The sequence below is a fragment of the Sorex fumeus genome, unplaced genomic scaffold (genome assembly GCF_029834395.1).
Source record: "Sorex fumeus unplaced genomic scaffold, SorFum_2.1 ptg000046l, whole genome shotgun sequence".
Classification (NCBI taxonomy): Eukaryota; Metazoa; Chordata; class Mammalia; order Eulipotyphla; family Soricidae; genus Sorex; species Sorex fumeus.
Genome location: NW_026606103.1, coordinates 6,351,046 through 6,366,316, shown reverse-complemented (window position 1 = coordinate 6,366,316; position 15,271 = coordinate 6,351,046).

Genomic DNA, 15,271 nt, shown 5'->3' with positions numbered 1-15,271 from the left:
GTTTTTTGCCTAACTGCTATGAGCAGTACTTCCAGTAGTATATTGAATAGGAGTGGTGAGATTGGGCAATCTTGTCTTGTAACTAATCTTAGAGGTTTTTAGTTTTTTGCCATCTATAATACTTGCTGTGGGCTTATGTGAGATGACTGATTATATTGAGAAAATTTCTTTCAACTTCCATTTTGTTGAGGGTTTTTATCATGAATGGGTACTGGATCTTGTCAAATGCTTTCTCTGCGTCAATTGATGTCATTATATGATTGTCATCTTTTCTTTTATTGATATGGTGTATTATGTTGATTGAATCGCAAATGTTATATCAGTTTTGCATCCTTGGGAGGAGTCCTACTTGGTCACGGTGTATGATCTTTTTGATGACCTGCTAGATTTGATTTGTTAGTATTTTGTTAAGGATCTTTGCAGTTATGTTCATCAGGGATATCAGACTATAATTTTCTCTTTCTCTTTCTCTCTCTCTCTCTCTCTCTCTCTCTCTCTCTCACTTTCTGACTTTTTTTAAATATCTGTGCTTTTGTTATGAGGGTGATATTTTTCTCATAGAAATTGTTTGGGAGTGTTTCTATTTCTTCAATTTTCTGGAAGAACTTTATAAAGATTGACAGTAGGTCCTCTTTAAAATTTTGAAAGTATTCACCAGTGAATGCATCTTGGCCTGGGCTTTTGTTTCTGGAAAGAATTTGATTACCATTTCAATTTCTTCAATAGTAATAGGTTTGTTCAGGCATTCCAAATTTGGTATAGGCTTGGGAGTTTATAGGAATACAAGAATTTATCTGGTTCTTCAAGTTTCTCTTGTTTTGTTGCATGAAGATTCTCAAAACAATCTCTGATGATTCTTTGAATTTCTGTGGTTTCTGTTGTGATGTCCCCCCTTCATTTCTCAGTTTATTGGGGTTCTCTCTCTTTCTTTGTAAGTCTTGATAGCAGTTTATTGTCTTTTTTTTTCAAGAACAAGTTCTTGGTTTCATTGATTTTTTTTGATTATCTTTTGTGATTCCAGCTCGTTCATTTTTACTGTTTTTTTTTATTTCCTTCCTGCCACCTGGTTTAAGCTCCTTTTGATGGTCATTTATCAAGATCTTAAAGTGAGAAGTTAAGCTGAATATGTGGGTCTTCATTCCTGATGAATTCTTAGAGAATTCTTACTAAATATTCCTCTTATAACTGTTTTAGCTACATCCCACAATTTCTGGTAACTTGGTCTTTACTCTCATGTCCAACGTTTAGATTCAGCCTTCTGGAACTGTGAGTTACCCTGGATAGTCTTTGTCTTGGTCGACACAATAAAGTCAGACAGTCTCTCACCCTGTTCGTTCCATTCTAGGCCATGGGTCCCAATGTGGAGTTCTTCAGCTGAACTTCTCGGTCCTATCTTGGCATTAAAATCACCAACAATGATCTTGTAGAAGGTCTGGTCTTCTTTATAGAACTTCTCCAGCTGCATGTAGGACTTCTCAATTACTCTTTCATCATAATTGGATGTTGATGCGTTTACAACGAAGATAGAAACTGCCGGCAGTGAGCCACATCTGTTCAAGTGTAATTGTCCTATTCAGGTTGTAAGGCATTCGAAAGAATTAATGCTGTGGCCACGTTCGTGTTGACAAGGACACCGACACTTCCGATGCCTCTTTTGTCGCATGTTCTGCCCTATTGTCTGTCATCTACAAGCTGTTCACTTGAGTCATCCTGAATAGGATTGACAGAACACTAGATGAAGGACAACCATGTGAGCAAGCCAAGTTCCACAAAGGATTCAGCACAATTGACCACATCCACACGATAACCAAGCTCATTGAGGTTTCTTGGGAGTTCAAGATGCCGCTCTGCCTAACGTTTATTGATTTAAAGAAGGCCTTTGATTCTATTGAGACCGAAGCAGTCATTAAAGCCCTAGCCAATCAGGGCATTCAAACTCAATACATCAATCAGGGTCCTCTGTGAGCTGTAGTACAGATTCACTACCAGGATCTCACAGTTCTACAAAGAAGTGATCATCGATGTCAAGAGAGGGGTTCAGCAGGGTGATACCATTTCACCGAAACTCTTCAGTGCCACCCCCAGAAATGCCATGCTATGACTGGAATGGGAAAGATTGGGAGTGAAGATAGATGGTTGGCAAGTACATCACCCCTGCTTTGCTGATGACATCGTTCTAAATAACACCAAACATTAGCCAAGTGGCACAAATGCTGGCCGACTTTGACCATGAGTGTGGAAAGGTCGGTCTATAGCTGAATCTCACGAAGACAGTGTTGTGAAAAACAGTCTTGTTCCTGATGTTCCAATCGCTCTCAACGGAACGACCATCTCCAAATGCAACAGTTATGTGTACCTATGTCGAGAAGTCAACATGACGAATGACCTGGCACCTGAGTTGCGCAGGAGGAAGAGAGCAGCTTAGAACGCCTTCAAGAACATCAAAGAAATAACTAAGAGGACAAAGAATTTCCAGCTCTGGGCACATCTCTTCAATTCCACTGTTCTTCCTGCATTAACATATGCCTCAGAGACCTGGGCCCTACGAAAACAGGATGAGAATGCTATTCGGGTCTTCCAAAGAGGAATCAAAAGAGCTATGCTTGGAGTGTCACTTTTCACTCAAATGAGAGAAAGAATTTGGAGTTCTGACCTCCTTCGAGGGTCAAGAATCAGGGATGCTGTCTTGTTTGCCAAGGCGTTGAAAATCAGATGGGCTGGACATGTAATGAGATTTGGAGACTGCCACTGGACTAGAGCCATTACCGACTGGATTCCATGGGACGTCAAAAGATTGCGTGGCTGCCCACCTACAAGATGGTCAGACTTCTTCATCAAGACCCTGAATGATCTGTTTGAGGCTCTTCATGTTCCTAGAATGAACAGATGCCATTGGGCTACACCAGCACATGACAGGGACAAATGGAGATATTACTGGTGTCCACTCAAGCAAATTGATGAGTAACAGGAAGTCAAGTGATCAAGTGATATCCTTAACAATTGTTTTCTAGCCTTTGACTTTGAGTCTATGTTTGCTGTTTAAATATGTTTCTTGCAGACAACAGAGTGTTGGTTTCAATTTTTTAATCCATCCTACCATTCTGTTTCTCTTAATTGGTATATTTAGCCCACTGACTTTGAGAGAGATTTTTGTTGGGGGGGGGTTGTGCCATCTTTTTATAAGAATTTGCTATGTCTGTGGGGGTTGTCTTATCTTAAAGTGACCCATCTAAATGGCTTTAAGTCTATGAAGTTTAGCTGTGAAGTTGTGTTTTGTTCCTTCAAAATCTGAATGAGAATCTGGAGGGTAAAGTATTCTTGGTGAGACATTTGTTTCATTGAATTTTATTCACTGTATTTCACCACTATCTTCAAGCATGGAAGATTTTTTTTTTTTTTATTTATTTATTGAATCACTGTGGGAAAGGTTACAAAGCTTTCAGGTTTATGTCTCAGTCATGCAAATATCAAACACACTTCCCTTTACCAATACTTATTTTTTACCATGAAGAACCCCAATAAAACCCCACCCCCCACCCCTCCCCGTCCCTGTGAAGCAGATGAATTCTAGTTAACACTCTATCTGCTTTGATTAGATTCATTGTTTCAATAAAAGATTCACCACTATTATTTAGAGTTTACACCCCCCCCCCCCAAATCAGACATGCTGAAAAAGCATTGTGAAGTGATTTGCTTTCTACAGCTGGGTTCAAGAATTAAATGTTGGTTTTGGATTTCTGCTCTTTTACCTATTGACCCTGGAGGTATTTCTACTGAAAGTCAGATAGTTAAGAAATTGGTTTCTGTGTTCTGGAGTCCTGGCCGTGCTGGAGAGCCGCTCGCGGGGGGCAACCGGTGGCCTCGGTAGGGCGTGAAGGGCGGAGCGAAACGCCCCCCTTCCCATGAGGTTTTAGTCGCCCCCACACTCCCGGCTCATACCTGCTGTCCACAAGGCTCCCATGTGGCCGCCATCTTTCTTTCCAGAGAGGAGAGGGCGAATGGGGCAACACCCTTTCCCCTCCAGCAGACTTGATGGCCTGGATCAATGCAGAGTCCGTTCACTTTTCTGCTCCAAGCTGCTGGGTTCTGCATTAAGTCCTTGTGCTTCTGGGGCCGTGGCCGTGCTGGAGAGCCGCTCGTGGGGGGCAACTGGTGACCTCGGTAGGGCGTGAAGGACGGACCAGAACGCCCCCCTTCCCATGAGGTTTTAGTCGCCCCCACACCCCCGGCTCATACCTGCTGTCCACAAGGCTCCCATGTGGCTCCCTCTGGGAACTCAAGGATTCTTACATTGTTGTTGAATTCATCCCAAAGTTCTCCTGTCATCTATTGGTTTATTTTGAGGCTATTTTCTATCTTCTGGTGTCTTCTGAAGATTTCCTGCACCTCATCTTGGAGTTCACTGATTCTGTGTTCATAAGCTGTTACTCTGTTAATGAGGAGGTTTCCCAGTAAGTTTTTCATTTCATCTTCCAGGTTTTAGATCTGGCATTTATGCTTGTGTTTTCATTTGTATTTTCCTTATTTCTGCTCTCATATCCTCTTGTGTTTCATTGGCAGTGCACTCCATTGTTTCTTTGAGTTTCCTATGGATCTTCATCAATCTCATTCTAAATTCTTTATCAGAGAGGTTATATAGCTCATTGCTACTGGTTGGTTCATCTGGGCTAGAATCTGCTCTAAGTTTAGTGGGTTTCTGCATTGCTTTACCATTGTGACTGTTGTAATTTGAAGTTGTTTCTTGTGCATTGTCGTAGTTAGAATGTCTGTGTATGTCTATGATTATGGAGAGGTGAAGAAATACATGGCTGTTCCTCTTCATTCCACGACGTAACTCTTCATAGGTGGGGTTCAATCCTGACCTGGGGAGCAAAATGGCACCCCTGAATTCAAACCAGAGTCCCGGACGCCTTCCTGACCTTCTTTTTAGTTTTCAGGGACTGGAGCGATAGCACAGACTGGAGCGATAGCACAGCGGTAGGGCGTTCGCCTTACAAGCGGCCAACATGGCCGACCCGAGTTCGATTCCTCCGCCCCTCTCAGAGAGCCCGGCAAGCTACCGAGAGTATTCGATATGCCAGACACAGTAACAGCAAAGTCTCCAATGGAGACATTACTGGGCCCGCTCGAGAAAATTGACGATCAACGGGAGCGCCTTTACCTTTACCTTACAATTGGGTAGAGAAGATGGCTTCTTTACTGTTAGTTTATTATTTGTTTTTAACATAGTTCTTTTTATTGCTTCATTTTTATCCTATGTCTTCCAATATGCTTCCATGATTACATCTGTAACTTGGAGAGCAAAATTTCCTTCAAGAATTGTTCTACCAGCAGAATTCCCATATTCAAATAAAAAAACCCCCATATATTTAATATGCTCAAACCAATAGCATTAAATATTTTTATATTATTTTTTCTCTAAATATACAATGCCAACTGAACATTACCTATACATTTACTTATATTCAACCCTTTTTGAATTAATACAATAATTTTATCATTCTCTTTGGAAAATAAGCAAAGGAATGAGTTTTATTAGAATAAACATAACATAGCTCTATCAAATCATTGAAATATTTTTGGTAACATTTTGGGTAATATTTAAATTACCCAGGGCTGGAGTGTTAGCACAGCGGGTGGGGCGTTTGCCTTGCACGCAGCCAACATGGCTGACCCGAGTTCGATTCCTCTGCCACTCTCAGAGAGCCTTGCAAGCTACCGAGAGTATTTCGCCCGCACAGCAAAGCCTGGCAAGCTACCCGTGACATATTCGATATGTCAAACACAGTAACAACAAAGTCTCACAATGGAGACGTTACTGGGCCTGGTTGAGCAAATTGATGAACAACTGGAGGACAATGACAATGACAATTTAAATGACCAAATAGTAATTTAAATCCAATTAGTAATTTAAATCCTAAATAGTAGTTTTAATAAGTCAACTGTCAGCTCTAGAAATAAGGAAAAAAATTAGAGGAGTAACTATAGGCTTGGATTTTCTAAAGGCATTGCAACATATAGACTTCCTTGACATTTTTAGGTTTTCAAAAACAAGTTTGATAATGCAGTTTTAATGTGTCTGATATTATCTTATGTTGATAATGCTATATAACAAAATGTGATATAGAATTGAGCAATTCAAAGGGCTGGAGCGATAGCACAGCGGGTAGGGCGTCTGCCTTACACGCGGCCAACATGGCCGACCCGAGTTCGATTACTCCGCCCCTCTCGGAGAGCCCGGCAAGCTACCGAGAGTATTCGATATGCCAGACACAGTAACAACAAAGTCTCCAATGGGGACGTTACTGGGCCCTCTCGAGCAAATCGATGATCAACGGGAGGGCCTTTACCTTACCTTATAAGTAAATGATACTTCAGTAATACTAATTGTAAATTAGAATTAACTTACCACAAGTCAATTTTTTTGGTTTTGTCTTGTTTTGTTTTGGTGCCACAGCTAGCTGTGCTCAGGGCTTCTTCCTGGCTCTGTGCTCAGGGATCACTTCTGAGGGTTCAAGGGACCATAGATGGACCCATGTCAGAAGCCTGCAAAGCAAGCTCCCTTTCTGCTGTACTGTCTCTCTGGCCCTGTCAATTTAAAAATTTTTTTAAAGAAAAGTAAGTCACTCTATTTCCAGCTATATATCAAATTATAACTTACAGCAGGTCTTTAATTCAAAAAATCATTAAGTGCCAAGAAATTTATTTGTATTCTTAAAAATTAAAAAAAAATTAAGGAAGCTTACTATTTTCTTGTGTTCTTCTAAAAACATCTATCAGGTTTGAATTTGCTATCTTTCAGATTTTATTTCATCATTTGAACTCATTCAAGAAGATCCATAGCACCGAAGTACTATAAAATTTTAAAAAAAAGCTCTTTAATTGTTCACATTTTTACTTGTTCAATTCTAAATATTACTATATAGATGAATTTCTTAAAATACATTTAAATTGAGTTGTGGGGGGAGGGGTGAAGCAGCTGAACGATGAAGAATCTGCTCCTCATGTACATGGGCCTGGGCTCTATCACCAGCACAGAAACAGCACCACCAATACAATGAAACTCTTAGAAATCTTGCTGAACAGTTCCCAAAGTTAAAGAATGCAGACATCCAGATCCAAGGAGCCAGAAGGGTCCAGCTAAATGAGACCCGAATAAAAACACTCCAAGGCTAAGCGAAATAAGTCAAAAAGAGAGGGACAGACATAGAAAGATTGCGTTTATCTGGGAATATAAAGTAACAAAATAAGAGACTAACAACCAAGAATAGCCGAGATAAGTACCAGGAGGTTCACTCCATGACTTGGAGGCCAGCCGCACATGCTGGGGGAAAATGGAAAAGGCAGCTCAGATAGAGAAGGGAGCACCAAATAATGGGTGTTTGGAGGATCCTCCCAGGATGGGAGAAGCATGCTGATAGTAGACTCTAGACCTAACATGATTGCCACTCAATGCCTCTTTTGCAAACCACAATACCCCAAAGGAGAGAGTAAACAAAAGGGAATGCCACAGGGGTGGTATGGGATGGGCGGATGGGGTGGCGGGAGGGATACTGGGAGCACTGGAGGTGGAGAATGGGCACTGATGGAAGGATGGGTACTCAATCATTGTATAACTGAAATCCAAGCACAAAAATTTGTACTTCTACAACTGTACCTCATGGTGTTTCACTAATAAAAATTAAAAAACAAGTCAAAAAATAAATATTTAAACTTTAAATTCAATTACTATGCCATGTAACTCAATTTTCAGGTTTATTTTAGGGGCAGAAAAATCAGAATCAAGTTTGTCATCATCAGATATAGTACAAAATAATAGGAAAAAATTTAATTTTTTAAACTGAGCTATATTTTAAGTGATTCACAGTACTAAGGGGATCAAGTGTAAACTATTGTTTTATTTACTTTCAATAATTCCTAGGTTCTCAAAGATTTGCTCAAATGAAATGTTCACTCCTAAATAATACTAAATAATACTATTTATCTTTTTTCTCGGAGAGCCTGGCAAGCTACCGAGAGCATCTCGCCCACATGGCAAAGTTTGGCAAGCTACCCGTGGCCTATTTGATATGCCAAACACAGTAACAACAAGTGTCACAATGGAGACATTACTGGGCCCGCTTGAGCAAATCGATGGACAACTGGTGGACGTTGCTACAGTTTCTCTAAGAAAACTTTTTTGGATCATTTTAGTGGATTATTCATAACAAGAAATACAAAATAAATTACTTAGGTTCTGCTTTGGGGGCAGGGTTTGGGTTTGGGATGGAAACACTTGAAATATGGCTATGGGAAGGTGTAATGGTGGTGAAATTGATGTTCAAATATTAAATGTAATCAATTATTGTGAACAACTTTATAAATACTGTAGGACCTCAATATGTGGATTACGGTTTTATGCGAATAATTTTCTTAGATAATTAATTTTAAGTAAAATAGTAAATGTAGACCATAAAGTTCAGGATACTGTCATTTATTATTTTTTAGTTCTCGTCTTTTGTTCTTATCTTTTCCATTCACATTTTAATTCATTTACGACACCAATATAATAATATAGAGTTTCTAAGTTTAAAAATTACAAAGACAGTAGTGGAAAAGAAAAATTACATCTCATTCCTTTGAATTTACATTTCAAACCATCTCTATATAAATCAAGACAAAGTGAATCTTCTAGCAAAGTGAAGTTTCTGTCTGCACAGTTCATTTTGACAAGTCAGTTTTATGTTCACAGTTTCTATGCAGAAAGAGCATTCAACATATCATTCAACATATCCATTCACTAAACAAACTTAGCAGTTTACAAAGAAACAATATTTTTTCCTTTTTTAAATATATATATATATATTTTATTAGTGAAGTACCATGAGGTACAGTTGTAGGTTTACAAATCTTTGTGCTTGGGTTTTGGTCATACAATGATCAAATACCCATCCCTACACCAGTGCCAATTTTCCACCACCATGGATAATATCCCCCCCACCCCCCCGCCTTCCACACTTCCTCTGTGGCAGGGCATTCCCTTTTGTTCTCTCTCTCCTTTTGGGTGTTGTGGTCTGCAAAAGAGGCATTGAGTGGCAAACATGTTCAGTCCATAGTCTACTTTTAACATGCATCTCCCCTCCTGGGAGGATCCTCCAAACACCCTTTATTTGGTGCTCCCTTTTCTATCTGAACTGCCCTTTCGCCTAGAATACCTGGCTGTCCTCTAAGCTGTGGAGTAATCCTCCTGGTGCTGATCTCAGCTATTCATGTGTATTAATCTCATATTTTGTTACTTTATATCCCCCAGATGAATGCAATCTTTCTATGTCTATCCCTCTCTTTCTGACTCATTTCGCTTAGCATGATACTTTCCATGTTGTACCACGTATGTAAATTTCATGACTTCATCTTTTCTAACAGCTACATATTACTCCATTGTGTAGATGTACCAAAGTTTCTTTAACCAGTCATCTGTTCTTGGGCACTCAGGTTTCTTCCAGTTTCTGGCTATTGTAAAGAGGAGCAGGGGATATTTTGCCATTTCCTCATGTTCTCTTTTATTTTCTGAAGAAGCATTTTGTAATTTTCTTTGTACAGGTCCTTTACTTCCCTAGTTAACCTGATTCCTAGGTACTTGATTTTCTGGGGTACAATTGTGAATGGGATTGTTTTCTTTATGTCACTTTCTTCTCTTTCACTATTTGCGTATAGGAAAGCATAAAATTTTGTGTATTGATTTTATAGCCTCCAATTTTACTATACAAGTCTATTGTTTCAAGGAGTTTCTTGGTAGAGATTTTAGGATTCTCTAAGTATAATATCATATCAGCTGTGAATACTGAGAGCTTGATTTCTTCCTTCCCTACCTGGATGCCCTTAATATCTTTTTCTTGATTAATTGATATTGCAAGTAGTTCCAGTACTATATTGAACAGTAGTGGAGAGAATGGGCATCTTTGTCTCGTCCCTGATCTTAGGGGGAAGGTTCTCAGTTTTTCCCCATTGAGGATGATGTTTCCTGTAGGTTTGTGGTAGATGGCTTTAACTATATTGAGGAAAGTCCCCGCTATCCCCATTTTGGTGAGGGTTTTCGTCATAAACGGTTGCTGGATCTTGTCAAATGCTTTCTCTGCATCTATTGATATGATCATATGATTTTCATCTTTTCTTTTATTGATATGATGGATTATGTTGACGGATTTTCGAATGGTGAACCATCCTTGCATCACCGGGATGAATCCCACTTGGTCATGGTGTATGATCTTTCTGATGAGTTGTTCAATTCTATTTGCTACTATTTTGTTGAGAATCTTCGGATCCGTGTTCATCAGGAATATCGGCCTGAGTTTTATTTTTCTTGTCGTGTCTTTGTTTCTTTTTGGTATTAGAGAGATATGGGCTTCATAGAAACTGGGAGAGTTTCTGTTTTTTCAGTTTCCTGGAAAGTCTTGAGAATAACCTACAATAGGTCCTCTTTAAATGTTTGGAAAAATTAGCTAGTGAATCCATCTGGACCTGGGCTTTTGTTTTTGGGAAGACTTTTGATTACAGTTTCAATTTCCTTGATGTGAATAGGTCTATTCTGGTACACCATATCTTCTTGATTCAGCCTTGGGGGATAATAGGAATCCAGGAATTTATCCATTTCTTCTAGGTTCTCTTTTTTCGTGGCATAAAGACATTCAAAGTAGTCTCTGATGATCTTTTGAATTTCTTTGGTTTCTGTTGTGATATCCCCATTCTTATTTCTGATTCGATTTATTAGGGTTCTCTCTCTGTTTCTTTGTGAGTGTTGCTAGTGGTTTATCTATCTTATTTATTTTCTCCAATAACCAGCTCTTGGTTTCATTGATCTTTTGAATTGCTTTTTTTTTTTGGGGTTTCCACGTCTTTGATTTCTGCTCCAAGTTTTATAGTCTCTTTCCTTCTGCACAATTTGCGCTCCTTCTGTTGATCCTCTTCTAAGATCTTGAGCTGTGAAGTCAGGTTGTTTATGTGCATCCTTTCTTCTGTCCTGAGATATGCTTGCAGAGCTATAAATTTTCCCCTTCAAACGGTTTTTGCAGCTTCCCATAAGTTTTGGTAGCTCGTGTCTTCATTCTCATTTGTTTCCAAGTATATTTTGATTTCATCCTTGACTTCCCTCTTGATCCACTCGTTTTGAAGCATTGAGTTTTTTAATTTCCAAGTGTTTGATTTGGTTCTCCGTATCTGTGTGTGATTCACTCCTATTCTCAGTGCATCGTGATCTGAAAAGATTGTTGATACTATTTCTATCTTCCTGATTCTATTTAGGTATGTTTTGTGGCCTAGGACATGGTCTATTTTGGAAAATGTTCCATGCGCACTGGAGAAGAATGTGTATTCTTTCTTTTTGGGGTGCAAAGCCCTGTGCAGGTCTATACGACCTCTCTCTTCTATTTATTCTTTGAAAGCCAACGTTTCCTTGCTGAGTTTTGTTCTTGTTGATCTATCCAGAGGTGATAGGATGATGTTGAAATCTCCAGCTACTATTGGGTTGCTAGAAATGTCCTCCTTAAAATTTTTTAGCAGTTGTTTAAAATATTTAGCTGTTCCCTCATTAGGTGCATATACATTTAAGAGTGTGATTTCTTCCTGTTGTCCTTGTCCCTTGATGAAGAGAAAATAGCCTTCGTTGTCTCTTCTAATCTTTTTCAATGCAAAAGTAATGCTATCAGATACTAGTATGACCTCCGCAGCTTTTCTGAGGGAGCTGTTTGCTTGCAGGATTGTTTTCCATCCTTTGACATTGAGTCTGTGTTTGCTCTGGCTGTTGAGATGAGTTTCTTGTAGGCAGCAGAATGTTGGGTTCTGTCTCTGAATCCATTTTGCCACTCTGTGTCTCTTAATTGGTGAATTTAGACCGTTGACATTGAGAGAGGTTATTGTTATGGAGTTTTGTGTCATCTTTCTGTAAGGGTGTGTTGTGGTTGTAGGGTTTGTCTTGTCTTATAGTAGCCCCTTTAGCCCTTACTTTAGGTTTGGTTGCGAGTCTATGAAGTTCCTGAGCTGCTGTTTGTCTAGAAAATACTGTACCACTCCTGGAATTTTGAGTGAGAGTTTAGCTGGATAGAGTATTCTTGGTGAAGCATTCATTTCAGTGAGTTTTTTCACTATATCTTGACACTGCCTTCGGGCTTGGAGGGTTTCCTCTGATGGATCTGCTGTGAATCTCAGGAGTGCTCCTTTGTATGTGATTTTCTTCTTTGACCTTGCTGTTTGCAGTATTGTATCTCTATCAGGAGCATCAATCATTCTAACTATGATATGTCTTGGAGTGTTTTTGTTAGGGTCTCTTTTAGCTGGTACCCTCTGGGCTCCTTGAACCTGAATGGCTGCATTGTGGAGCTCTGGGAATACTTCAGCAATGATTAGTTTCACCGTGTTTTTTACATTGGGATTGTTTCCCTGAGCTTCTGGTAGTCCAATGATTCTAATGTTGTTCCTCTTGGAATCATCTCCTAGGACTCTGATTCTCTGTAGAGCTAATTTGAGGTGCCTTGCCACTGTGTGTTGTTGCCTGTTGGCTTGGTGCAGCTGATCTTCCAGCTCACTGATTCTCTCTTCAGCTGCGGTCATTCTATTGTTGAGAGAAGAGACTGAGTTTTTCATTTCATCTACGGAATCTTTTATTCGTGACATTTCTGCTCTCATTTCCTAGCGTAATTTGTCATTTTTTTCTGTCATGTTAATGGATATCGGTCCAACTATCTGGTTGAGTTGATTGAACATTTTCAAGACTTCATATCTGAATTCTTTGTCTGAGAGGTCCCTTAGGTGAACAGTATTGACAGACTCTTCTGCATTATTTTTCTTGTTCTCCCCATGTGGTGGGGATTTGCGTTGTTTCTTCATGTTGCTGGATTTGGGACGAGATCAGTGCAGTGTGAGCAGTGAAGAGGAAAAGACTGAGTCTCAGAGCTACTTTTCTGCAGGCGTCTCTCTTTAAACACTTTAAAGATACAAAGTGCAAAAATATGGAAGACTAGTTAGAAATAGAAGTTCAATTAACAGCAATTATCTAGGTGATTTATAGATCTTTTTTGACTTTCATATAACTTTCAATATGTTCTACCTTTTCCAATCAGTATATAAGACTTTCAGAAGTTGGGGGGGGGGGGTTGGTAAAGGTAAATGTAAAGGCCCTTCCGTTGATCATCTATTTGCTCGAGCGGGCCCAGTAACGTCTCCATTGGATACTTAGTTGTTACTGTGTTTGCCATATCGAATACGTCACAGGGAGCTTGCCAGGCTCTGCCGTGTGGGCGTGATACTCTCAGTAACTTGCCAGTCTCTCTGGGAGGGGCGGAGGAATCGAACTCGGGTCGGCCATGTTGGCTGCCTGCAAGGCAAACGCCCTACCCGCTGTGCTATCGCTTCGGGGGGTGGGGGAGGTTATTTTGAATAATTAAAACTATGATTTAAATCATATAAATAAATCTAAGGATTCTTAGAATAGGGTTCAGTGTACAGTACATGGATTAAGGTGCAAGCCTTGCATGAAAGCAAACTTGGTTTGATCCCTGACATCACAAAGTCCCCCCACCATCTCCAGCTTCATCCCTGGGACCTGTAAATTCTGGTCTCGGAGGACCTTGACCAACCAACAGGGTTGCCTGGCCAAACTCTCAGGGCCCAAGCAGCATCCTGAAATGAACTTCATGCCCAGCTGTCCAGGAAATGCCAAGAAGGGTCCCAGATCTTCAGAGCCCCATTTTGGGAGGTAGTAGCAACATACATGCCCCCATATCCCCACGAAATATCCTTAGAATGAGTTCATCAGAGAAACTTGATTGTTTCACAGTATTGAGTGAGACTCATTTTAAAACAGTTAAAACAGGATAAAACCATGAACATATCATCCTGAAAGCTAAGTTGTACTCCCACATTTGTTCACTTTCACTCTGACTACTGGGAGAAAATGCAGCCAGAAATGAAACACTTCTCTTCTGCTAAAACAATGCCTGGGCATCAGCATACACACATACACACACACACACACACACACACACACACACACACACACACACACTATATGGGTATTATCATTTGATTATTGCTTTTTATAATTGTTTTTTTTAGTTTAACTTATTATTTTAATTTTCTTTTTTTAATTTTTATTTATTTATTTATTTATTTATTGAATCACCGTGGGAAAGGTTACAAAGCTTTCATGTTTAGGTCTCAGTCATGCAAATATCAAACACATTTCCGTTTACCAAAACTTATTTTTTACCATGAAGAACCCCAATAAAACCCCACCCCCCACCCCTCCCAGTCCCTGTGGGGCAGATGAATTCTAGTTAACACTCTATCTGCTTTGATTAGATTCATTGTTTCAATAAAAGATTCACCACTATTATTTAGAGTTTACCCCCTCCCCCCCAAATCAGACATGCTGAAAAAGCATTGTGAAGTGATTTGCTTTCTACAGCTGGGTTCAAGAATTGTATGTTGGTTTTGGATTTCTGCTATTTTACTTATTGACCCTGGAAGTATTTCTACTGAAAGTCAGATAGTTAAGAAATTGGTTTCTGTGCTCTGGAGACGTGGCCGTGCTGGAGAGCCGCTAGTGGGGGGCAACTGGTGGCCTCGGTAGGGCGTGAAGGGCGGACCGAAACGCCCTCCTTCCCATGAGGTTTTATTCGCCCCCAGTCCCCCGGCTCATACCTGCTGTCCACAAGGATCCCATGCAGCCGCCATCTTTCTTTCCAGAGAGGAGAAGGCGACTGGGGCAACAAACTTTCCCCTCCGGACAGACCTGATGGCCTGGATTAACGCATAGTCCTTTCACTTTTCTGCTCCAAGCTGCCAGGTTCTGCATTAAGTCCTTGTGCTTCTGGGGCCGTGGCCATGCTGGAGAGCCGCTCGCGGGGGGCAACGTGTGACCTCGGTAGGGCGTGAAGGACGGACCGGGACGCCCCCCTTCCCATGAGGTTTTAGTCGCCCCCACTCCCCCGGCTCATACCTGCTGTCCACAAGGCTCCCATGCAGCCGCCATCCTTCTTTCCAGAGAAGAGAGGGTGAATGGGGCAACACCCTTTCCCCTCCGGCATACTTGATGGCCTGGATTAACGCATAGTCCATTCACTTTTCTGCTCCAAGCTGCCGGGTTCTGCATTAAGTCCTTGTGCTTCTGGGGCCGTGGCCGTGCTGGAGAACCGCTCATGGGGGGCAACTGGTGACCTCGGTAGGGCGTGAAGGACGGACCGGAACGCCCCCCTTCCCATGAGGTTTTAGTTGCCCCACACCCCCGGCTCATACCTGC